The 26,176-nt window shown below is 42.4% G+C and overlaps 1 protein-coding gene across 1 annotated transcript in view; it reads right to left on the reverse strand.

Moving 5' to 3' along the window:
- TDRP (testis development related protein) overlaps positions 1–26,176 on the reverse strand; it is a 41,532-nt gene that overhangs the window by 13,201 nt on the left and 2,155 nt on the right. The gene's annotated exons all lie outside the window — the stretch shown is intronic.

Here is a 26,176-nt window from a genome sequence, read left to right on the forward strand (position 1 = left end):
ATGACACAAAGAAATGCAAAGACATTCTGTGCTCACAAATTAGAAGAACAAATACTGTTAAAATGTCTATACTACCCAAAGCAATCTATGGAATTAATGCAATCCCTATCAAACAATCCTAAAACTTGTATGGAACCAGAAAAGGCCCCAAACAGCCAAAGCAATCCTGGAAAAGAAAACCAAAGTTGGAGACATCACAGTTCTGGACTTGAAGCTGTATTACAAAGCTGTGATCATCAAGACAGTACAGTACTGGCACAAAAACACATAGATCCATGAAACAGGATAGAAAACCAGAAATGAACACAACTAACACAACTATATGGTCAACTAATCTTCAACAAAGCAGGAAAGAATATCCAACGGGAAAAAGATAGTCTCTTCAACAAGTGATGCTGGGAAAATTGAACAGCCACATGCAGAAGAATGGAACTGGACCATTTGCTTTCCCCATACACAAAAATAAACTCAAAATGGATTAAAGACCTAAATGTTAGACCCCAAACCATAAAAGTCCTTGTAGAAAGCACAGGCAATAATTTCTCTGACATCAGCCATAGCAATTTTTTTTCTAGCTATGTCTCCTGAGGCAAGAGAAACAAAAGCAAAAATAAACTATTGGGACTACGTCAAAATAAAAAGCTTCTGCACAATGAAGGCAACAGTCAACAAAACTAAAAGGCAACCTACAGAATGGGAGAGGATATTTGCAAATAACAGATAAAGGGTTAGTATTCAACCATATGAAGAACTTCTACAAGTCAACACTCCAACAATCTGATTAAAAAATGGACAGAAGAGGGCAGCCTGGGTGGCTCAGCAGTTTGGTGCTGCCTTCAGCCCGGGGCGTGATCCTGGGGTCCTGGGATCGAGTCCCGCATTGGGCTCCCTTCACGGAGGCTGCTTCTCCCTCTGCCCATGTCTCTGCCTCTCTGTGTCTCTCATAAATAAATAAATGGGGTCTTTTAAAAAAATGGGCAGAAGACATGAATAGACATTTCTACATAGTCTGCTGGAGATTCTCTCCCTCTGGCCCTCCCCCCACATGCACAAGTGCTTGTTCTCTAAAATAAATAAATCTTTTTTTTTTTTAATGGGCAGAAGACATAAACAGACATTTTTACAAAGAAAATATACAGATGGCCAACAAACACATGAGATGTTCCACATCACTCATCATCAGGGAAACCACAATGAGATACTACCTCACATCTGAGAGAATGGCTAAAATTAACAACACAGGAAACAACAGATGTGGGCAAGGATGTGGAGAAAGGGGAACCCTCTTACACCGTTGGTAGGAATGCAAGCTGGTGTAGCTACCATAGAAAATAATATGGAGGTTCCTCAAAAAGTTAAAAATAGAGCTACCCTTTGACCCAGCAATTACACTGCTGGGTATTTACCTAAAGGTTACAGAAACACTAATTCAAAGGGATACATGGGATGCCTGGGTGGCTCAGTCAGTTAAGCGCCTGCCTTTGGCTCAGGTCATGATCCCAGCGTCCTGGGATGGAGCTGCATATTGGGGCCCCTGCTCAGTGGGGCGTCTGCTTCTCTCTCTCCCTCTGCTCCTCCCCTGCTGCCGCTCATGCTCTCTCCTTCTCTCAAATAAATACATATTTTAAAAATGTAAAAATCAGAAAGGATACATGCACCCCTATGTTTATTACAGCATTAGTTACAATAGCCAAGCTATGGAAGCTGCACAAGTGTCCATGGACAGATGAATGGATAAAGATGTGTTCTGTATACCCAAAAGAAGATTATCCTACAATAAAAAAGAATGAAATCTTGCCATTTATAACAACATGGATGGAGCTAAAGAGTATTATGTTAAGTAAAATAAGTCAGAGAAAGACAAATATATTTCATTCATTCATATGTGGAGTTTAAGAAACAAATGAGGAAAGGGGAAAAAAAGAGAGGGGGGTGGGGAGCAAAGCAAGAAACAGACTCTTAACTACAGAGAACACACTGATGGTTTCCAGAGGGGAGCAGGATGGGGGGATGCGGGAAACAGGGAGATTAAGCAGAGTGACTGTTGTGTGGATGAGCACTGGCTGTTGTGTGGAAGTCTTGAGTCACTCCATTGCACAACCGAAAGGATATTATACTGCATGTTAAGTATGCTAGAATTAAAATTAAAACTTATACAAAATTCCAAAGACTTCAACTTAAAAATATAAATAAATAAATAAATAAATAAATAAAATAAAATAAAATAAAAACAGCCAAGTAGAAAAATGGGTAAAACAATGGGAAAAGCAAGAGTCTTCTGAATACAGAAAGTATCTTCTTGTTTACAGGAGACGATGGTGACCTGAGACAGGGACTAGGTCTCAGCCCAGCCATATCAGGTTATCTGTGCAAGTTTCATGTATCTGGTAGAGATAAAAACAAAGGCTCCTAAGAGACACCGTGTGGCCTTCAGAGCTCAAAGGCATCTTTGTTGTCCACTGACCTTCTGGTCATTTAAACAGCTTTCCTATTCTGCCCTGGGCCCTGCCCCTCAGCTGCCAGAAGACGTTCTCCCAATCTCCGTTCTCCCAATCTCCGTATAACACCCAGGGCCTGGGTTGCGAGCACGCACAGTGGGGCTCCTCACACTCCTCACACTCCCTTTGACAGGCTGAGACGCTGCACTAGGGGCAACATGGTCCTTGTTTTCTTAGTTCTCTTTCTCTCATTTAACCTTGGGATACAGCAATGATGTGTTTACTGAGTCCTGAAGCCAGAAAAGTGTTTTACTGAGTCCTGAAGCCAGAAAAATGTGAGAGAAAACAGAGTCCCTAATATATATATTTACAAGTGAGCTGAGAGCTCTTCAGTAAGCTGAGGGCATCTAGTTTACGTCGTGCTCAGAGAAGTGCATCGGGGGCCCTGCAGAGAGTCCCAAACCAACCCACACACTGTGTTTAATACCCACATGCTGTCAGGAGGAAGAGGTCACCTCTTTAGCCACAGGTGACCTGTCAATCCCTTCAGTGTAGCCAGTCTACACTCTGAGCTAACCCACTTTGTATACTACCATTCACATTTTAGAACAATCAACCTAAAGATCTTGGTACCGTTTAAACTCTAACACACAAAAACTGGTGCTTGAAGACAGTGACAAGACAATCATTAAGACAAATGAACTTGTCTTCTGTGTTAATGCACATTTTGGAACCTAAATTTAGTAATAATTCATTCAGAGCTTTGAAGCAGCATTTTTAAATCACTTCCCATCCCTAGGAACTTCTCCCTTATGTCCTGTATAATACCTACTTCACTGACAGTGGTATTACCTCCTGAGAGCAAGGAGAATCTGGAGAGTGCGGAAGAGGGGATTTTTATTTCCCACGTCTAATTGTTTAGCAAAGTGTTTTGTGGAAATGAAAATTAACCTTCTTAAATGAAGAGTAATAGTCAATTTATGTACAATATAAATCCTAACGTGATGTAACTGCGTATGCCAAACACGGGAACTAATGCACGTGGAGCGCCTGCCCACCGAGCAAATGGGCCCACAGCTGTAAAGTAGCCTGGCTGTGGCCTTCCTTGGAACAAATACTCTTTTGTTCAACAGGTGTTGAGAGCCACGAATTCAGCAAGGGCACAAGATGTTCTGCACAAACCCACGCACACCTGTTGCTGGGCACTCACTGGCCCAGGGTCCTTATGCCCGCCCTCCTATAAAACCCAGGGGTGGAGGGCCTCTCAGGAGGAGGAGCGCGGTTGTTCACAGTGACGAATGGTGCTATGGTCTGCAACCTTCAGGTGTTGGGCCCCTGACCCCCATGGGGGTGGTGTTCAGATGTGGAGCCCTCGGGAGGCAGGAGTTCATGAGGGTGGAGCTGCCACCACGGGGCTGGTGCCCTAAGAATAGAGACGTACTGCCACGTGAGGACACAGCCACAGCAAGAGGTCTGCAGCCTGGAAGAGACCGTCGCCACAACCGGGAGACACGAATTTAACTGTGAGAATTAATTTCTGTGGTTTAAGCCACCCAGCCCTTGGTATTTTGTTACAGCAGGCAGAACAGACGAAAACAAAGATGCTTAAAACTTCTCTTCTGCTTGTAAGGAACTAGGAAAAGCAATCCCAATGAAGAAAAGTGATCCATTATTTTGTAAACCAAAATCCAAAATATGGAGATTTCTTTTTACTAGAAATATTTCAGACAGATGGAATTTAACTGCTATGTTGCCTGAAACTAGTGGAAAAATCCCACCTACTTCCAATAAAGTCTCTGAATTCCTCCTTGATCTCAGCAGTGAGAATATATAAAAGCAGATAAAACCCAACGTGATCAGATCATGAATACTTCAAGGAGGCTTAGGCTGAGAATAAAAGAAAAAAATGATTATTCTCAAAGGCCAGACTTGTGCACAACAGCACACAAATCAAGAAACAAAGTGTAAACACCCTCCAACAAACAGCCCTCAAAGGCTCGGGCCTCACCAGGTGAGCCTGTAGCAGTGCTGGCAGCTTCGCCCAGAACGGGAAGCCGTGGCCAAGGTCCACACAAACCTAGCAGCCCAGACAGGTGGGTGCGGGCTCCTCTCTTCCTCCTGCCCTTCCCCTTCCAGGGCCCTTCTCCACTGTCGCGTGGGGCAGGGCAGAGGGATACTGTCAATATAGGAACCCAAGACTCCAGGAGTCCCCTGTGCTCAGCCTGGCACGTGGCACCCACGGACACATCTCACCGACGTCTACCTTCTACAGCAGGCAGGGCACTGGTTCTCCTTCCTCCCTGCCTCTGACAGTGCCACCCCTGCCGTTCTCTGCACGTCCCTGGACTGCATGGAGTATCGTGAGCAGCACAGCACTCCCAGGCACCCTACCCACCAAAGGCCTTCACCCCACTCCTGGAGGCAGTACAACTCTCAGAGCAGCAAGAGGGGCAGCGTGACCCACAGCAGCATCTAGATCTACTGAAGGAAGAATGCTCAGAAAAAGCAAAATGGTCAAATGAAATACCATCGTCCTTTTGCTCCCTGGGCTTTCTTATTTTCTTATCTATTATGTAGGTCAGTTTATGGATGCAAGTAAAAGGAGGGTCCATAATCCTGCCAAAACTTTTAAATTCTAGTCCCCTGTTCCACAGCTGGATGAGAAGCTAATCATATAATCATATAATCACTAATGATACTAAAATTTACATTTGCAATCATACTACCAAAATAATAGTAAGAACCTAACTATACTAAATGTCAAATTAGAAGAATTCCAAATAGTATAAAGATGCCAAAAGAAACATGTGTGAAACTCAAACCAAAGCTGTAATTATGGTTTATAAATCACAGCAGTGTTCTACGTTACTGCTATAAAAATGAACTTAAAAGGTAGTTGCACACACAGGGAGAAGCAAACTGAGAGGACCCCAGGTATCTGCGCAGCTCATCAAGCACTAGGCTCCTAGGATAAGGGAACCACTCGGAGAGAAGCCTGCCATGGTCTCCACCTCCATCTCTAGAGCCCTGGCTCAGAGATTTCACCTGGGGGAGAAGCAGGACATAAGACAGAGCTATAAGCAGCAACAGCAGCAGCATTTGTAGCTATGGAAGAAAAAGACTCACTTCCCAAAGGGATTGACTTCATTTGCAACAGAGCACGGAGAAATTTATACGTAAGGGTGCTCTCAAGAGCCAGGGAGGTTGATACACGCTAGACTGACCTAGCTAGCTTGCAGAAAAGAACTAAGAATAAACTCAGAAGGGGCCCCTTAGACTCAGAGCCATTATCAAATAGAAGCCTCAGAAATGATTTCCTCTAAGGAGCCAGTGTGACTGGTTTGTAGAGAAATTCATACCCAGCATATTTTGAAAATAACAAGAGCAATCAGCTGGCAATTAGTGGAGTTTAACAGCCAGATGTTGTCAGAAAGAGAGGGAATGGTCCCTCCCCATCCCAGGTGATGTGGGCATGCCCACAGCTGGACTCCCTGAGACATTTAACACTGGGGGGGGCGGGGGGGGGCATGACACTCATCCCTAAACAATCCAGCTACTCCTCAAAGAAGTAAAAATAGTAGCAGTAACCAGAGTAGAAGAGAAGGATAGTAGCCAGAGTTGCTACCACAAGTATTTTAAATGTCCAGTATCTTCACAAAAATAGAACAATCCCAAAATCTGCATGGAACCACAAAAGACCCCAAATTGCCAAAGCAATCCTGACCTGAGCAAACATCAACAAGCAGGACTATATCAAGTTAAAAAGCTTCTGCACAGCAAAGGGAACTAATAGCAAAATGGAAAGGCAGCTTCCCAAATGGGAGAAAATGTTTGCAGATCTGCTACCTGATAAAGGGCAATATCTAAAAGATATGAAAGAACTCATACAACCCAACAGCCACAAATCAAACAATCCAAATAAAAAAATGGGCAGAGGATCTGAATAGACATTTCTCCAAAGAGGACATCCAGACGGCCCACAGACACATGAAAAGATGCTCCACATCACTCATCAGGGAAATGCAAATCAAAACCACAATGAGATCCCACCTCACACTTGTTCAAGGCTGATATCCAAAAGATAAGAGATCACAAGTGATGGGGAGGATGCGGAGGAAAAGGAACCCTCAAGCACTGCTGGTGTGAATGCAAGCTGGTGCAGCGGGAAAACAGTATGAAGGGTCCTCAGAAAGTTATAGAGCTGCCATATGATACAGTAATTCCACTTCTGGGTATTTATACAAAGGAAATGAAAAAAATGCAACTTTTGTAGTATCTCCTGTATCTGTACTCCCATGTTCACTGCAGCATTATTCACAGCACCTGAGACATGGAAACAACATAAGTGTCCAACAGAAGATTAATGGTATAACGAGGTGTGTCTGTGTGTGTAAATAATGGATATTACTTAGCCATAAAATAGGAAATCTTGTCGTTTACAACAACATGGATGCACCCTGATGGCATTATGCTGAGTGAAAGTGAAATAAGTCAGATAGAAAGACAAACATCTTAGGATCTCCCTTGTATGTGTAATCTTAACAAACACACATACGGGATCCCTGGGTGGCGCAGCGGTTTGGCGCCTGCCTTTGGCCCAGGGCGTGATCCTGGAGACCCGGGATCGAATCCCACATCGGGCTCCCAATGCATGGAGCCTGCTTCTCCCTCTGCCTGTGTCTCTGCGCCTCTCTCTCTCTCTCTGTGACTATCATAAAAAAAAACAAAACAAAAAAAAAAACAAACACACATACAACAAGCTCCTAGATACAGAGACTAGATGGGTGACTGCCAGGGCTGGGGATGGGGGTGCAAAATGAATGAAGGTGGTCAAAAGATAGACAGGAAAATGTTCAGCTACAAAATAAGTCATGGAGATGTAACGTACAGCACAGTGACAGTAGTTAATAATACTGTTTGTTGTATATTCTTTGGTTCTCACCACAAGAAGAAAGCATTTTGTAACTGTGTATATACCGTAGTGATCATTTTTCAATATATACAGATGTCAAATCATCACACTGTACACCTGAAACCAATATATTATGTTAATTATTCCTCAGTTTTAAAAGATAAAATACAACATCCATTTTCCAACAAAAAATTTTGAAGCAGCCAAAAAAAAAAAAAAAAGCATATATGACCCATACATCTGAAGAAAAGTAAACAACACAAAATGCCTGTGAGAGACCCTGATGTTGGATTTAACAACAACAACACAACAAAATAGCCATTATAAATATGTTTTAATAGCACTAAAGGAAACACCACAAGAAGAAAATAAAGGTCTGATGGCAGCATTGCACCACATACAAAACACCACTGAAGAGGCAGACATATCAAAAAGAACCAGATGGAAATTCTGACGTTGAGAAGTATAATGAATGAAATAAAAATGTACTGGAGGGTCTCAGCAGTAGGTCTTAATTTGGAAAATGAAGAATTATCTATCTTGAAGATGGATAATAGATTATGCAAGCCCAAAACCAGAGAGAACAAGAATGAAGAGAAATAAAGAGCCTAAGAGAAATGTGTGATACTAACACATACAGAACAGAAACCTCAGGCAGGAGAAAGAAATTAGTAAGGAGATTCCAAAGAAACAACACAAAATTTCCCAAATTCACCAAACACCAAAAATCTATACATCCAGGAAGCTTAACAAACTACACTAGGATGAACACAGAGATCCGCAAACACAACACATAGTAAAACAAAGTCAGAGTGTTCTGTTTCACCACCAGCTGGTTCACCATAATACAGTTCAGGGTTCGTCTCAGACTCCACAGTGAAGGCTCAGTCCTTTTCAGGAATGACCTGACTTCAGGCATCCAGGGCCAGGGATACTTCTGACTCAACAGGGATAAATTCAGGGGCTCCCACAATGCCTTCAGGTTCAATAACTGAAAGAAAAACTCACAGAAGGAAGGAGATCACTACACTTTAAGACTACAGCTGTATAAGACAAACAACTGGGCAATACCATTGCCAGTGAGGTGACGAGACACAGAGGAGGAGGCCCGGAAGGCAATGCTGAGCCTCTTGGGCCTCCTCTAAGGAGTCAGGGCCAGCTCTTCACTCCCCAGGAGTCATCAGGGTGCTCAACGTTCTTATCGGAGTTTTATCACATGGGCATAAAAATTAAATCAGTGGCTAGAAGTCAGAACTCAATCTCCAGCCTCTAATCACAAACTTGCCCTTTCTGATAACTAACTCTCATCTTCAGTCACTTTATTAGCATAACAAAAACTCCTAACATTGAGGAAATCCAAGGATTATACAACCTCCATGCTAGGAATCAGGGGCAAAGACCAGATATATATTTTTTTATTACCCCACACAAAGACAGGAGAAAATCTTGAAAACGCAAGAAAAAAGTGATTAGTCACTTACCAAGGAAACTCTAGTAAGATGACCTCTTAGAAAAAACAATGGAGGCCTTAAGCAGGATAATATATTCAAAGAGTTCCACAAAAAACTGTCAAATAAAAATCTTCTACCCAACAAAGCTATCTTTCAAAAAGAAAGATGAAATAAACCAAACAAGTTTGCAAGACTGTGTTGCCTTACAAGAAACAGTAAAGGAAGTCCTTCGAGCTGAAAGCAAATAACACGTACAGTAAGGAAATCCACATGAAAAAAAACAGAGCACTGGGGCAGCCCTGGTGGCGCAGCGGTTTGGTGCCGCCTGCAGCCTGGGGTGTGATTCTGGAGACCCGGGATCGAGTCCCACGTCGGGCTCCCTGCACGGAGCCTGCTTCTCCCTCTGCCTGTGTCTCTGCCTCTCTCTCTCTCTGTGTCTATGAATAAATAAATAAAATCTTTAAAAAAAAAAAAAAAAACAGAGCACTGGTAGGGTAATTATTTAATTATACATAAAACATAGCATAAGTGCCTATTTTTCTTTCTTCTCACAACTTTCATAAAAAAGAATGCATACAATATGTATACAACATAATGTTGGGCCTATAACATACACAGACATAATGTATGTATCATTATTTGCCAATAACAGCATTAATGAGGTTGGTGGGAGAAAAACCATATTGGAGATACAGATACAAAGAAAACTACAGACAGTGAATAAGAAGAAATGAAAATGTTCCATGAGAAAATATACACAATGCAAGTAGAGAAGCGAAATAGACATGAGACACAGAAAACAAACTGTAAAATGGCAGATATCAACTGGATATAGCAACAATACTATTACGTGTAAATTCATTAAAAAGAATTATGGATCATGGCTCAGTAGGAATTATCCCAGGAATATAAGGTTGGTTCAACATATGAAAATCAATATAATAAAATCATTACCAGAAAATAAAAAACAAAAATTATATAATTATCTCAATAGATAAGAAAAAGCATCTGATAAAATCCAACACCCTTTCATGATAAAAACATTCAACACACTAGCAAGAGAGGAGAATGTTCCCCTGGTAGAGTGTTATAAATTATTTCTACTTTTTTCCTTATATATGTGTGTAAAAATTTTATATAAACCCTATCTTGAGCACATGTAACTTTCCTAACCAGAAATTATTTAAGTGTTTTTAAGACACACTTTTATGTATGGTCATTAGTGCAAAGTCTGTTGTTCTGACCTACTATCTCATGTTATTTAAACATATAAATTGAAAGTAGTCCATTCAAGTTTCAAGTACAATTTGCATATAGAGTTATAATAAAACTGTCACTGTAGGCTCTAAGTATGGTAGCAATAAGTTTTAAGTGTTTGGTTTATGTTTTGTGCTATTTTTTTAAATCAATTTCTTTTTTAAAGATTTTAATTATTTATTCACGAGAGACACAGAGAGTATGAGAGGCAGAGACACAAGCAGAGGGAGAAGCAGGCTCCATGCAGGGAGCCTGATGTGGGACTCGATCCCGGGACTCCAGGATCACACCCTGGGCTGGAGGCGGCGCTAAACCATTAAGCTACCCAGGTGTCCCAATGATTTTTTTTTTTTTAAAGAACTTCCTCAGTTTGACAATAGTCATCTAAGAAAATCCCATAGCTAATATCATACTAAGTGGTTAAATATTGAAAGCTTCTTCCCTGAGATCAAGAATGAGACAAGTATTCCTATCTCACTACTTCTAATTAACACTGTGATGAAGGAGCCAGCCCAGCAACCAGAAAAAATACAATAAAAAGCAACCATATTTGAAAGGAAAAGGTACAACTATCTGTATTTTAATAACATCATATTTTACATGGAAAATCTTAAGGAATCCACCAAAAACATATTAGAACTATAATAAATAAGTTCAACAAGTTGAGAGAATACATGGTCAATATACAAAAATCATTTGTGTTCCTATACACCAGCAATGATCAATCAAAAAAGAAATAAAAAAACTTCATTGACAAACACATTAAATGGAATATTTACAAAAGTTGAAAATTTCTTCCCTGAAAACTACAAAATATTATTGAAATAAAGTTTTAAAAGATTTGAATAAACAGAAATTCATATCATGTTCAGAAGACATAACACTGTCAAGATAGCAACGTCCCCAAACTGATCTATAGGTTCAATTCAACCCCTTATCACAATCCTATCTGACTCCTTTGTAGAAAATGATAAAGCGATTCTAAAATTTGTATGGAATCACAAGAGATTCCAATAGTCAAAACAATCTTTTCAAAAAAAGTAGGACTCAACTCACACAAAAAAAACTTACTACGAAAAGCACATATAAATACGAGAGGGAAAAGGGGATGGGCAGAATGAGTGAAAGGGAGTGGGAGGTGCAGGCTTTTAGGGATGGGATGAAAAAATCCCGGGGATGAAAGGCGCAGCGGAGGGAATACAGTCAGTGCTATTGTAATAGTGCTGTATTGTGACAGAGGGTAGACACACTTGTGAGCACACTTGAATCACAATGCTGTACACCTGAAATGAATGTAACAATTTGTGTCAACTACACTAAAAAATTTATTTTAAAAAAAGAACTTACTGCAAAGCAATGGCAATCAAGACAAGTGTGGGACTGGCACATGAATAAATAAATAGATGAAGAGAATTAGATTCCAGAAACAAACCCATATATCTAAGTCCAACTGATTTCCTTGAAGGGGGTGAAGACAATCAAATAGGAAAAGAACAGTCTTTTCAACAAACAATGCTGGGACTGCTAGAGCCACATGCAAAAGAATGAAACTGGACCCTTACCTCACACCACATATACATATTAACTCAAAATGGATCAAAGGTCTGAATGTAAGAGCTAAAATTATAAGACACTTAAAAGGAAACATAGGGGGCAAACCTTTAAGACGTTGGATTTGGAAAAGGATTCCTAGATAATATACGAAAGCCAGGAGCAACAAAAGAAAAACAGATAACCTGGAGTTCATCATAATTTTTTAAAATTGTGCCTCTAAGGACACCATCAAGAAAGTGAGGACAACCACAAAATGGGAGAAAATATTGGCAAATCATACTATCAGATAAGGAACTCAAATCTAGAACATATGAAGAACTTTAAAATTCAATAATGAAAAGAAAACCCAATTTTTAAAAATGAGCAAAGCACCAAAATAACCACCTGTCCAGAAAGTTGTACAGAGGCAACAAGTACATGAAATGATACTCAATACATCAGGAAAATACAAATCAAAACCAGAATGACATGCTACTTTGAAGCCACAAGGATGAGAAATCAGACCCTCATTCATTGCTGGTGGGCGTGTGGCACCCATAGAAAACAGTCCGGCAGGTTCTTATGACTAAACACAGAGCTACCGTATGACCCAGCTTTGTTCACCAAGCTGCTATAAAAGAATATTAGAGATAGGTGGCTTATAAATAACAGGCATGTGTTCTCCAAGTTTTGGAGTCTGGAAGTCCAAGATCAAGGTAGCAATGGGTTCTGTGTCTGCTGAGGGCTCACTGATGGTGGTCTTAGAACTGTGTCCTCACATGTCAGAAAGAGGCAAGGGAGCTCTTTAGGGTCTCTTCTATAAAGGCACTTAAGCCCATGCAGGAGGGTTCTTATAACCTACCCATGTCCCAAAGGACTCAGCTCCTAACACCATGGCACTGGGGATTAGGATTCAACATATGAATCTAGGGGAGGGGGCAGATACAAATATCCACTCTTAATGGCACCCAGCAACTGCACTCCTAGATATACACCCACCAAAAATAAAAACATAGGTCCACACAAAATCTTTTACACAAATGTTTACATCATAATAGCCACAAGTGGAAGCAGCTCAAATATTTGTGGTAGATTGATAGAACAGAATATTATTTAGCGATAAAAAAGAACGAAGTATTGATAAATGCACAATATGATTGAATCTTTAAAAAATTAAGTTAAGTGAAATAGGTCAGGAAAAAAGCCCAGAAAAAATAGACTGAAATCTTTGTGATACAAAATTAGATTAATGGTTGCTTAGAGCTGCATGGGGAGGGGAAATAGTAGACTGCATAGCTTCAGGATGGGGTTTCTTTTTGAGGTCACAAAAATTCTGTCCTAAAACTGACAGATTGTACACATCTACGAATATATCAAACCATTAGTTGTACACTTTAAGTGGATGAATTGAATACTATGTGAATGATATTTCAAGAAAGCTGTTTAAAAGGGAAAAAAGAGACAGTTCTATTTGCAAAATGCTGTGAGAGGACGATATCAAACTCAGGTCCAGAGAGATCTCACCTCTACGACCAGCAGTCAAATTCTAGGAGCAGAATGCCTGAAATATCTGCTCATAGCTCAAAAGCAGACTCCTAAGAGCAATCTTACAACAGCAAATAGTTCATAATCATATCACGTATGTATTACTCATTTTATTCATGTATTAATGCCTGAGCAAGAGTGTCAATTACCATTACTGTTATATATGTTCCCATCATGGTCACATGATGGCACATACAGTGCCTACAAAGCTTCCACACAATTAACATGAAACACTATTTGTTCTAAATACGAGATTTAATACAGAGAACTAGCTGCATACAAAATGCTGCAAGAGTGACGGAGAAACGGGAGGCCCCTAAGGCCTCTCTGGATCCCATACACACTCCCATGACACACGAGGAGCGGGAGGCCCCCAGGGCCTCTCTGGATCCCACACACACTCCCATGACACACGAGGAGCGAGAGGCCCCCAAGGCCTCTCTGGATCCCACACACACTCCCATGACACACTAGGAGCGGGAAGGCCCCCAGGGCCTCTCTGGATCCCACACACACTCCCATGACACACTAGGAACGGGAAGGCCCCCAAGGCCTCTCTGGATCCCACACACACTCCCATGACACACTAGGAGCGGGAAGGCCCCCAAGGCCTCTCTGGATCCCACACGTACTCTCCCATGATACACCAGGGGTGGGAGGCCCCCCAAGGCTGCTCTGGATCCCACACGCACTCTCCCATGACACACCAGGGGCGGGAGGCCCCCCAAGGCTGCTCTGGATCCCACATACATGCCCATGACACACCAGGAGCAGGAGGGCTCCAGTGCTTCTGTAGATCACATACAACTAGGACACTGGGGAGCTAGAGGTTGCCAAAATCATTGTTGCTCTAGATCAACCTTCTCTGTCCCAATCCCGAGATCAAGTTGCCTCTGACAAATGTGTTGACTCCAGGAAAACAGTACGTTAGCCCAAATGTGTGGACATATGAAGAATCCCACTTAGCTACAAAGCCACACCATGATTGATGGAATATATCAGTAAAATGGACCCTTAAGCCCTTTCTCCTCCCCTCCCCAATCAACTCCGTTCCTTATTCAGCACTCTCCTTGGAGCACCAAGGGTAGGGCGACTGGTAGGCCCCAAAGAGCAGGGGAAGCGTGTTACCTGAGAGCACAGGCTCAGGGAGCCAGACATCGTGGCCCCGCAGCCTGCTCCCACCCTCCCCTTTGTAGCAGACACCAGAGGGCAGGACAGAGTTCATTCCTAAGGGGGAAGAGTGACCTGAAAATGAAGTTTGTCGTTTTGTAAAATGAACGGACTGAAACTTGATGGAATTTACCCAGAAACAAAAATCTAGAAAAGGGAGAAGTTTACAATTCAGAATTTATTATGCTTTAGCTAATAGGTCTGAGTAAAGTCACCATCAATCCTGGGAATGCAGGTCAGGCTTCAGGGCCAAAATTAGCCGCTTGGAAGCATGGTGGGACCTGTCCTCGGCCTGAAGTTCAGGAACCCAAGGGCAGTGACTTCTGACCAGTGACAGCACTGCTCCCTCCCCAATTCATCCTCACTCTAAGCATTTTCTCTGACATACACTTTCTAGGGTTTTTAAATACTCACTAACCAATCCCTGGGACAGTAAAACAAAACAAAACAAAACAAAAACTGTATCTGTAATACTATGAAATCTCTCTCTGAATTGAACTACTAGTGTCACTATTATCAAGGCAGCATATATATTAGCATGTTTAAAGTCCTATCCAAGTAAGTGACATGCTAGCCAGCATAGCCCAGGGAAGTCAGAAGGAACATGTAACAGCCCTCTAGCATTATTTACTCAGTATTATTCTCTAAGTTCTAATCAGTATAAGGCATAAAGCAGAAATGTGTTAAAACTACTGGAAACGGAATTACAATTATTATTATTGAGACTATATAATGAAAAAATGGAAAAGCATCAAGTGAAGAACCATTAGACCTAAGGAAATGGCTAAATAGAAAAAGTAGCTTTATTACAATTAAAGACAACAGGTAAAAAGCCATTCAAAAAAACATTAAAAAATATTTTTAAAAAGTTGCATATACTCTTAACCAATTATATTAAAAAGAAGACTTGAGTAAATGATGATAAAATCACCTTTGGAAATGGCAGATGACAGTGAAAAACATTATTTCTTCCTACACTACTCTGCGGGCCTGGTAGGGTGACTTCGCGGTGGGATGGAGGACGAGATCTGTGGTGGCCCCAGGTCACACAGGCCTCAGAAGACCCAGATCCAGGCCACTGCGCTCCCCCAGGTCTCCTGAGACACAGTCAGCTACTGCCAACACCAGCACCGCGCCATGGCCCCCAGGAGGGCAGGACACAAGAACAGAGATAAAATTCAGGAGAAGGAGAGGAAAATCCACAGACTGAAAGAAAATACTCACAAAAGACATACCTGACAAAGGACTATTGTCCAAAACATACAAAGAACTCTTAAAAGTCAATAAGAAAAAATTGAAAACCCAATTTAAAAATGGGCAAAAGACTTGAACAAACATCTCATCAAAGAAGATATACAGAGCAAAACTAAAAAGGTAAATTCCTATTTCTCATACAAAAACAAGACCGGTTCCCACTTCCGTGTGCGAACAGAAGTAATAAAGAAGGCAGCGCTAACTTGCATCCAGTCTTAGCGGGGCTGGTGTGCTCATCAACAGTAGAGGACACACGGCACATTTATTTCAATGAAAATATTACACACTAACTATGGATCTACAGACGGTGAATAAGCATAAGATGGCCAATATCGTATGTCGGGATGCCTGGGAGGCTCAGCAGTTGGGTGCCTGCCTTCGGCTCTGGTTGTGATCCTGGGATCCGGGATCGAGTCCCACATCGGGCTCCCTGTGAGGAGCCTGCTTTTCCCTCTGCCTGTATCTCTGCCTCTCTCTCAGTCTGTGTCTCTCATGAATAAATAAATAAATAAATAAAAATATCATATGTCATCAGGGAACTGCAAATTACAATGACATACCACTGTACAACAGTTAGACCCGTCAAAACGGAGAACATTTCCTAACACCAAGCGCAGGTGGAGATGTGCACCAACAGCTCTCGCTCACTGCTGGTGGGAATGCAGAATGGTACAGTCGCTTTGGAAGACAGTGTAGCGGCTTCTTACAAAACTAAAGACTCTCACCCTACAATCCAGCAGCTGCACTCCTTAATATTTACCCAAACAAGTCAAAAACTTATCTCCACTCAAAAACCTGCACATGAGTGTTTATAACAGCTTCATTCATAATTTCTAAAACTTGGAAGCAAATCAAGATGCCCTTCAGTTGCTGAGCTGATAAATAAACTGTGGTCTATCCAGACACTAAAAAGAAAGGAGCCTTCAAGCCATGAAAAGATATGGAGGAGTGTCAATCTGACACTAAGTGAAAGAAATCAATCTGAAAAACGACACATGGCATGATTCCAACTAGACCGCATTCTGGAAAAGGTAACACTACAGAGGCAGTTGGATGAATGGTTCCCAGAGGCTAGGGATAGGAGAGAAACAGGCAGAGCATAGAGGGTTTAGGGCAGTGAGACTACTTTATATGGTACCACAGTGGTGGACAACATCATCACACACACATCCAAACCCACAGAGCGTGCACTGCCAGGAGTGACCCTGATGTAGATCGTGGGCTCTGGGTGATGACGACATGTCCACACAGGTTCATTGGATCAGTGGGGATGGTGATGGTGGGGAGGCTGGCAGGGTGCAGCCTGTTGGAAATGCCTGCACCTTCCCCTCAGTTCTGTTCTGAATCTAAAACTGCAATCCCCCCCCTTCCCATAAATAAAGCCTATTAAAAACAAAAAAGAATAGAAACCCGGCTCAATGACACACCAGTTAAAAAGTGAACAGGGAAGGACAGACATTTTCAAGTCTAATAATAGGTACCTCGGAGCCCCAGTTAGTAAACGCAGCACAGCACTGTAGGAAGAGGCCAAGAACACACAGAACTCCAGAGAACAGACCCCAACCTATAGTGATTTCAGTACACAATGAAGTGGCATCAAAAAGAGGATAAAAGAATAATTTTTTAATGGATTTAAAATAACTGGTAATCTATTTTGAGGGGGAAAAAAGTTAAATCCTTATTTATACAGTGGACAGCAAAATAAATACCACCCCGATGAAAGAGTTATTCCTTTTAAATGAAGCCATAAAGGAACTAAAAGAATTTGATCTCAGGGAAGGAAATGCCTTTCTAGGCATAAAAGCAAGAGGGGGAAAAACAAAGAGAAATACAGACATTTTATTATTTTTTAAATTTCTTAAATCATTTACCGATCTTGATAAAATGTCTAATTTGAAATTCATACATATTTATATCAAATACTGGGTGTGGCAGAGTAAAAAATATTTGGTCTTTGTCCTGGTTTCCTGGCACAAGCTTTTAAAACCCTTGGAATTTACAGCCTTTTGTATGCTAATGATATGGCTGGGGAGGGGGCTAGATAGGACTGGTCACCAGAAAACCAGCCACCATCCCCTCCCCTGACCGACAGGAGGGAAAGCCCTGGAAACTGGCCAGTGATTTAATCTATCATGCTTGGTAATGGAACCTCCATAAAACCTCCTAAATGACAGGGTCTGGGGAGCTTCCAGGTTGGTGATCATATCCACCTGCTAGGAAGATGGCATGCCCAGAGAGGGCACGGAAGCTCTGAACCCCTCTCCCTACACCTTGCCCACTCATCTCTTCCCCGTGGGTGTTTCTGAGTTTTATCCTTTATAATGAATAATAATGAATAAATACGTTTATTGATATAAATATAACGTACCTCTAACAAGACACATGTACCTGATGTTCACTGTGGCATTATTTACGATGGCCGAGATACGGAGGCAACCCAAGTCTACACTGATGAATGAATGAATGCGTAAGAAGATGTGATGTGGGTGTACTCGCATACACACAATGGAGTATCACTCAGCTATAAAAAAGGAATGAAATCTTGTCATTTCCAGCAACATGGATGGACCTACAGCATATTATGCTAAGTGAAATAAGTCAGAAAAAGACCATATGATTTTACTTCTATTTGGAATCTAAAAAAAAAAAAAAAAAAAAGGAAAAAAAGAAAAAAGAATGAGCAAATAGAAACAGACTCATAGATACAGACAACAATCTGTCGGTTGCCATGGGACAAATGGGGAGGGAAGAAGAGGTATAAACTTCCAATTATAAAATATTAAGACAAGAGGGTGTGATGTACAGCACAGGGAATATAGTCAGTAACACCGTACAACTTGGTATGGTGACACAGGGTGGCCAGATTTTGAGCAGTGATCATGCCACAATATACAGAAATGCTGAATCAGTATGCTGTACACCTGAAACTAATATAATATTTTATATCAACTATACATCAATAAAATGAAAATAAAAATAAAGTAGAGATTAGCAAATAATGGTCTGCAGACTGACCCAGTTGTTTTTGTAAATAAAGTTTTATTGGAACACCCAAGCTCATTCATTTACATACACTCTATGGCTGTTTGTCAGCTACAACTGCAAAGCTGTAGTGACAGATGACAGAGACCATGTGGCCACAGAAAAACTTCAACTACTTATTCTCTGGCCCTTTACAGTAACAAGGTTTAGGATGCAGAATAGCTATTTGCCTCACTTCACAAGCTTGGTGACACAACTGAGACCCGGATCTGACAAGGACTTTGTCAACACGCCTTGCTATGTACTGCTTTTCCCTGGTTCAGGTGAATTTATCAATCAAATTACGAGTTCTGAAGTGGAGAGCCGGTCCCTGCGGAGTCCTGATCGTGCTACAAGTGATGAGCATTTCAGCGTGTCCGCCCTCACCACGTCACCCACTAGGCGCTTCAGTTGGCAGTCAGAGGTGTCATCCTACTGCTCCTAAAGCCACGTTGCCCTCGGACTTCCCTGTTGCTCTTAGAGGTGACATCTTGGTCCTGATCTCTCCAGTCACCCCTCAGGCCTCGACCTTCACCTCCCAAGGCACAGACTCCCGTGACGCACCTGGGCAAGCTCACTTCTTCCGGCCTGACTACTCCGGCTCTCCTTTCACATCCGGGCAGCCACACCAGAATCCAACCTGTTTTACCTGCATTTGCCTCTAGTCCCTCCTCCTTAGACAAGTATTCCCTGTACATCATAAATCTTTAATATTTACCTAAAAGGCAAAATCTGAACTCCTTAATGGGGATTTCCCAGATCTCCACCATACAAACTTCTCCTGCCAGTTCAACCGCATTTGCTGTGCCTTTCGCGATATCCTTCCTCAAGAGCCACTTTAAATTCTAGCTGTTCCTCCTCAAATAAGTAAAAAGAAAGTGGTGTACAAAGAAGAGGAGAGTCCACATGACAGCTCTTTTCTCACCATGGCCTACGCTTCTCACCTGCTAACTCACCAGAGGACGGCTTACCACCCACGGAGGACTTCTATGAACACTCAAGTGGTACAAAACTTAGGTACCACAAAAGCAAGCTGTGCTATATGCAGGGACAGGAGCCAGAGCAGCGTCACCACTGTTTCCCTAAGGCATTCATCACTGAAACCCTAAAGTGTTTCTTTATATAAAATATCGATATTTGGAAAATGAAAAAAAAAATGGCATCACAAGTTTATGGTAACCAAATAAGAGACACAGTGTAGTAAAAAACATACACTCTGAGCACGTGGCTGGCTCGGTAGAGTCGTGAGTTCCAGCCCCACTCTGGGTGTGGGGCCTACTTAGAAAAAAGTGTGTGTGTGTATATACTTATATATATATGTATAGTATATACATCTCTATACTATATATAGTATATATGTACACATACACACACACACCCTTCTACACATATATAAATACACCCCAGAGAAACCTGGGTTCAAATTCCTGTTTGTGACTACACAACTTTACACGAGGTTTTAGCCTCCCTGAATTCCCTGAATGTCAAATACTGTCAATTGTCATTGTTGGAGGTAGCGCTGTAGTAAAAGTGGCCTTGAGCACTGAATTACAACTCCTGAATCACTGTTCTTAGGAGAAAGATAGGGTCAGGTTTCTGTGCGCCTCTGGTCACATTTCCATCAATCAACTAACACATAACCTTGTTTGTGTGTGTTCTGTAAGCGGACACTTAACTTCATGCGGACTGATTCATTAGCACTGAACTTGCACCTGAACAAAGCTTGTTTCATGAGTGTTTTCTCCGTAAGGCCCACGGCAGCCTTCCCGCCCCAAGGAACACTGGGCAGCACTTCCACGCTCCGCTTGGGGGCCGTTCACAACGGCAAATTCACCAATACAAGGTACAAAACGACTGCAAACAGGCGCCAGCAAGGCTGCGGAGACGGGGCTTGTCGAGCGGTGTGCAAGCTGGGCTGAGACGGTGGGGCCAGGAGCAGGTGCACGGGTCACCATCTAGGCCAGGGCGGCTCACGTGAGGTTCCCCCTACAGGTGAGTAAGTCCCGAATCGGGGAGGCACAAGGACTGAGTGCGCCCCGTCACAGGGTTACCGTGGGGATTGGCAATAATGCACGTACAGTGCTCAGCACAGTACCCGGCACATGGCAGGAGCTGGCATTTATCCCCCAAACTGAGACAGTCACCTATTTCTAAAAACATCTCTATTAAGTATTCCACTTCCTGCATACCACAACAAGCACCCACAAGAGGATTGAAAATAGCTTCCAAACACTAGAAGCAATTACTCTCAGCCACTGAGGTTAGACAGTAAGGAATTCATCCAGAGTACCGTACTCCCACCTACAAGACTCGAAGCTAACCCAGTTTTCTTCCCTTACAGAACACGCATTAGCACCCTGGGACGTGAAAAGCCCACCTCCGTGTGTGCTTACCTTGCTTCTGCCCCGCCACCTGGGTCCTCCTGTCCTCAGCATCTGGATAAGCACCGGTGAGAAGACTTTCGGGGGTGAAAACTCAGGTTTCTGACTACCCACACCCCTAAGGCCACACTCGATGTGTGATGAAACGCAAGCAAAACAATCCGCCTGCCACGGACAGATAGGAAATCAGCAAAGGCCACCAAGTTCTTGTGGCTGCCCCAAGTCTGGACCTGGATTCGTTCTTAAGTAACAGGTGAGAGCCCTCCTGACCTTCAGTCTTTGGTTTTTATTCCTAAAACTGGGGTTGATTAGCCCCTACAACCCACTTTAACCCCAAACCCAGATGTAAGGCAAAGAAGGCCATGCTCCCCACTGGGTCTTTGTTCCCTGCGACTTAGCTGTGGGGTCCCCTATCTGAGGAAGGGCTGGGCGCAGGGAGATGCAGCCAATAGGCACTCTGCTCGGTCCCTCCCATCTCATCTCGTGCTGAAACCCACACAGCCCAATGCCACTGGGACACGGAGTGGGGGTTATTCAAGAATATTCTAAGTCATGCTACCTTAAACTCTAGTAAAAAACAGTGAAAGTAAAGCTTATCAATTAGGACTTTAAACTCTTAGAGAAGTAACAGTTTTCACCTAAATGCTTAACACTAGCATTTCTAGGTGAACATCATACACAGTAGTAGGCCAGGGCCCAGGGGGCCTGACACCAAGCCCAAATCATTTGTCCTCACATCACTCAATGTGCTAAGGGACAGGGCCTCGGCCTCAGGACCTGCCTGGCTAAGTGCTGGGAGGCCCCAGGGGCCAGCAAGCACCAGAACCTGCTGGCCCTGTAGGCCAGGGTCATCTGAATGTGGGCGAATTTGGGAGCTGTGCTGTCCACTCACAACCCTAGCTGCACAGGCTAGCACAACTGAGGAACTGCATTTCTAGTGATCTAAATGTCAATCTAAAAACACACTCAACTCAAAAAAATAAAATAAAATAAAATAAAAATATACTCAACTCAGTTACTGGAAAAGTTTTAAGTGTGTTTGGATAAGACAATCTATGTTTTTAACTGCAAATTTTATAGCATCTAAATATTTATCAAGTATTTTTGATGAAATGCTAACATCCAAATTGAGACATGCTGATCAATGTAAAACATACACCGGATTTCAAAGACTTAGTATGGGAAAAAATATCTTATTCACAAAATTTTTTAAAAGATTTATTTATTTGAGAGAGCACACGTGTGAGAGAGTGAGCATGTAGGCAAGTGGGGGAGAACCAGAGGGAGAAAGCAGTCCTCAAGCAGATTCCCCACTGAGCACAGAGGGGGACTCGATCCCACGACCCTGAGATCACGCATGACCTGAGCCAAAATCAAGAGCCGGACGCTTCACCAACTGAGCCGCCCAGGTGCCCCACACAAATTTTTATATTGCTTACATATTAATATAATTAATACTTTGGTTTAGAAAACTGCACTGAAACTAATTTCACCTTTAAAAATTTTTTTAATGCATCTACTAGAAAATTTTTCTTTTTTTTGTTGTTGTTAGGTAGCACCAAAGTAAGAGTATCCTCAAACTCTGTGATGAGTTAACTGAATCGAAGGGGGAGGACTGATTTACCTTTCCCCAGCTCTGACTCCTCTTCCCCTTCCCTGAGATAACTAGCTTCACTTCTAGAAATTTATCCTCAGACAAGTGAAGTGACTTTCGTTCCATGTTATAACAGAAACGGACTAGAAGTAAACCTCCTAAAGGTCATCAACAGGGGATTACTTCCTAAGAAGTCAATCTACCCACACAAGCATATACCACATACACAAGAAAGAAGCTCTTCATAGATCAGTATGATTGCAAGTGTTTAACGGTTGGTAAAGCCCACGTTCTGTACTAAAAGCTCACCTCTTCCCAATACACCTTCCATCCCCCAGAGAGAATGTGAGGCCTCACAGCACGTATCTTTTGAACAAGGGGTTCAGAGAACTCGTAACTACCTAGGTTACTTTCTTCCCAAACTCCATCACAGCAAGCTTCAAAGAGCCTTCCTACCATCACAAGAGATGACTTTAGTGTCAATGAAACTAAGATTTGCCAGCCCTTAGTTCTTCCTATCTCCAAAGCAGGTTAAAAAACAGCTAGAATGTTCTCTGATTTAGGGGCAGGAAGAGGGGGAATACCTTCATGTAGAATATTTGTGAACCTCTTCAAAAATTTTTGTTTAAAGATTTTATTTATTTCTATGAGAGAGAGAGCATGAGCAGCAGGGAGGGGCAGAGGGAAAAGCAGACTCTGCACTGAGCAGGGAGCCTGACATGGGGCGCCATCCCAGGACCCGGGATCATGACCTGAGTAGAAGGCAGACGCTTTACTGACTGAGCATCCCCTGGTGCATCCCCTCCTAAAATTATTAACATGAAAATATTGCAAACATTCTCTGAGGTTTGTTTTTAAAGGCATTAATATTAATTTAGGGGCATCTGACTGGCTCAGTCTGTGCAGCGTGTGACTCTTGATCTCAGGGTTGTGAGTTCAAGCCCCACGCTGGGTATAGAGATGACTTAAAAATAAAATCTTCATTTTTTAAAAAATAAAATCTTTAAAATAAAATACAGGCATTCATTTAAAGCTAGCTAAGGCCCTTTACAGTCCAGCTCAAGGTAGCTAAAGAACCATATCAACAGACTTTAGGGGAGCCTCTCTGAACCTCCCTCTCTGCTACGCATCAAACTGACAGGTAGATGTTTTTAAAAAGGCTCAGCAACCTCAATATCCATCAGAAGAGACCCCATTAAATTCTGACATTTCATATTATGCAGCCTTAAAATTGAAATTCTTTTCGGCCACAGTACTGAGAAAGTGGTCCAGTAATACACATATTATTGAGGGGACAATTTAGGATGCAGAGAAGCTTGTAGTCAAAGAGCAGATGTATGATTTTGAACATACGTTTACGTATGTGCATAAATATTTCTCACGGGTCGCTATACAACACAGCAACAAGACTTCCTACCGGAAAGTGGGAAGAATTTAAAGCTAACATTTAAAAAAAATAAAAAATAATAAATAAATAAGTAAATAAAGCTAACATTTAACATCCGAAAATCTACTATGTGCAGAACATGTTTTTTAAATAAACATGAGACTCATGAAAACTTGCCTCTTAAACTACTGCCGTGACTGATTCACTTTACAAACCTTATTGTTAGATTTTAATACAATCAAGTGCCTGTTCATGACAACAGGGACCAACAGCAGAGGAGCAGCTGCGGTTGTCCTCGGTGTTACAACTACCGTGGTAACAGCTCAGTGCTACCTATATCCCAGAACCGACCTTGCACACCTCACATCTCAAACTTATTCAAACTTAGCATTAAGCTACTTTTTTCTTTTTAAACAAAACACAGATTATAGCCATGTGACCGGATTTCCAGGGAAACAGACCGGCAGACAGGAATGCCAACCGAATGGGGTCCTAGAGCAGGGCAGCACCACCCCCACCCCCCCACCCCCAGCCGCTGACTTTCTGGAGACAAAGCTAATGAGTCTGCTGGCCTGAACAGATCCACCAATCCCTCCCCACTGTTAACTCCCACTTCTTTTAACTTTAAAATAAAATTTTGTAGGCAGAAGTTTTACAGTAGACTTGTCATGAATTTTAAAATTTAACTCTAAGAAGAACTGGCTTTGGGATAAGAAGGAACCCTCCCGCAGGATTTTTTTTTTTTTCACTCCTGCAGGATTAACTCAATGTGGAGTATGACTAACCCATCACAGTTACTACAGCAAAGCGTTTCCACACTAAGCCACACACACCCTTAACAAAGTAACCCAAAAAGCACAGCCCATCTCACTCCCAGAAGAAAACACAGGACAAAACCCCAATGGCTCTGGGCACAGCCATGACTTCTGAGATACTACACAAAAAACACAATCCATGAAAAAAACAAAAAACAAAAAACAACTGACAACCTGGGCTACATTTAAATCAAAAACTTCCAAAATGCAGTAATAAAATTAAACTTTTTAAACTTCTGCTATGTGAAAGACACTGGCAGGAGAAGAAGTCAGACCACGGACTAGGAGAAAATATTTCAGAGACATCTCTGATAAAGGACTGTTGCCCCACATGCCGCACCGTCAGGGAAAGAGAAGCCACCAGACCCCACTGTGTGCCCATCAGAGGCCCCATCCAGGGCGCTGAGCACAGTGAGTGCTGGCGAGGCCAAGGAGGGACTGGCAGAGACTCGCACTCACCTCTGGCTGGACACAGACAGTGGCAGTTTCTCACAAAACTCAACCACTTCTTACCCTGGGGACAGCTGTCCCTCTTGGGCGTTTAACCGAGTTAAAACCTGATGTCCACACAAATACCTGCACAAAGGTATTTACAGCAAGCAGCCTCATTCCTAAGGGCCCAAACCTGGAAATGACCACGACACCCTTCTGCAGGGGGTGGATATGTGGTACTATCAGACAACGAAATGTCAGTTAGGGCTAAAAAGAAGAGCTCTCAAGCCAAGAAGAGACAGAGGAACTGCGAACACATATTGCTAAACAAGAGAAGCCAGTCTGAAAAGGCCATCCTGTAGGATTCTAACTCTATGACCTTCCGGAAGAGATGACACCATGGACACAAGGTAGAGGATGAGTCAGGAGAACAAGGAGGTTTTTAGGGTAGTGAAATTATCCTGTGGGGTACTCTGATGGTGGATGTATCTCATATTATATTGTCAAAATCCATGGGAAGAACCACTCCAAGAGTAAACGCCAGTGTGCATCAGGTGGACTCCCGGATGATGGCAGGCCATGGACTACAACAAACGGGAGGTTGACAGTGGCCGGGGGCTGTGGATGTGCAGGGACACGGAGTGTGGGGGAGCTCTGTCTTTTCCATTCAACTTTGTGGGGTACCTAAAGAATGAAGTCTATTAAAATAGAAAAAAAAATACACTGTGAGCTAAGTAAGATGACAATTCTGTAGGAAGAAAGAAAATGGGGTTTTAGGACTCATTAAGAGACATGGAAGCAGAACACAGCAAGGATTGAGTTACATTTTGAGAGTTCCTCCAGAAACAACACTTCTGGTCTTTGACCGGTAACAATGATGTAGGTGCTAAATAATCCCACTGGCGCAAACAACACAGAAGTCCCCAACGGTAGGCTCAAGAGCTGCCGATGGGGATGGGGATGGGGCAGTCCGCAGGTTTCGGGGT

Source organism: Canis aureus, chromosome 24 (genome assembly GCF_053574225.1).
Source record: "Canis aureus isolate CA01 chromosome 24, VMU_Caureus_v.1.0, whole genome shotgun sequence".
NCBI lineage: Eukaryota > Metazoa > Chordata > Mammalia > Carnivora > Canidae > Canis > Canis aureus.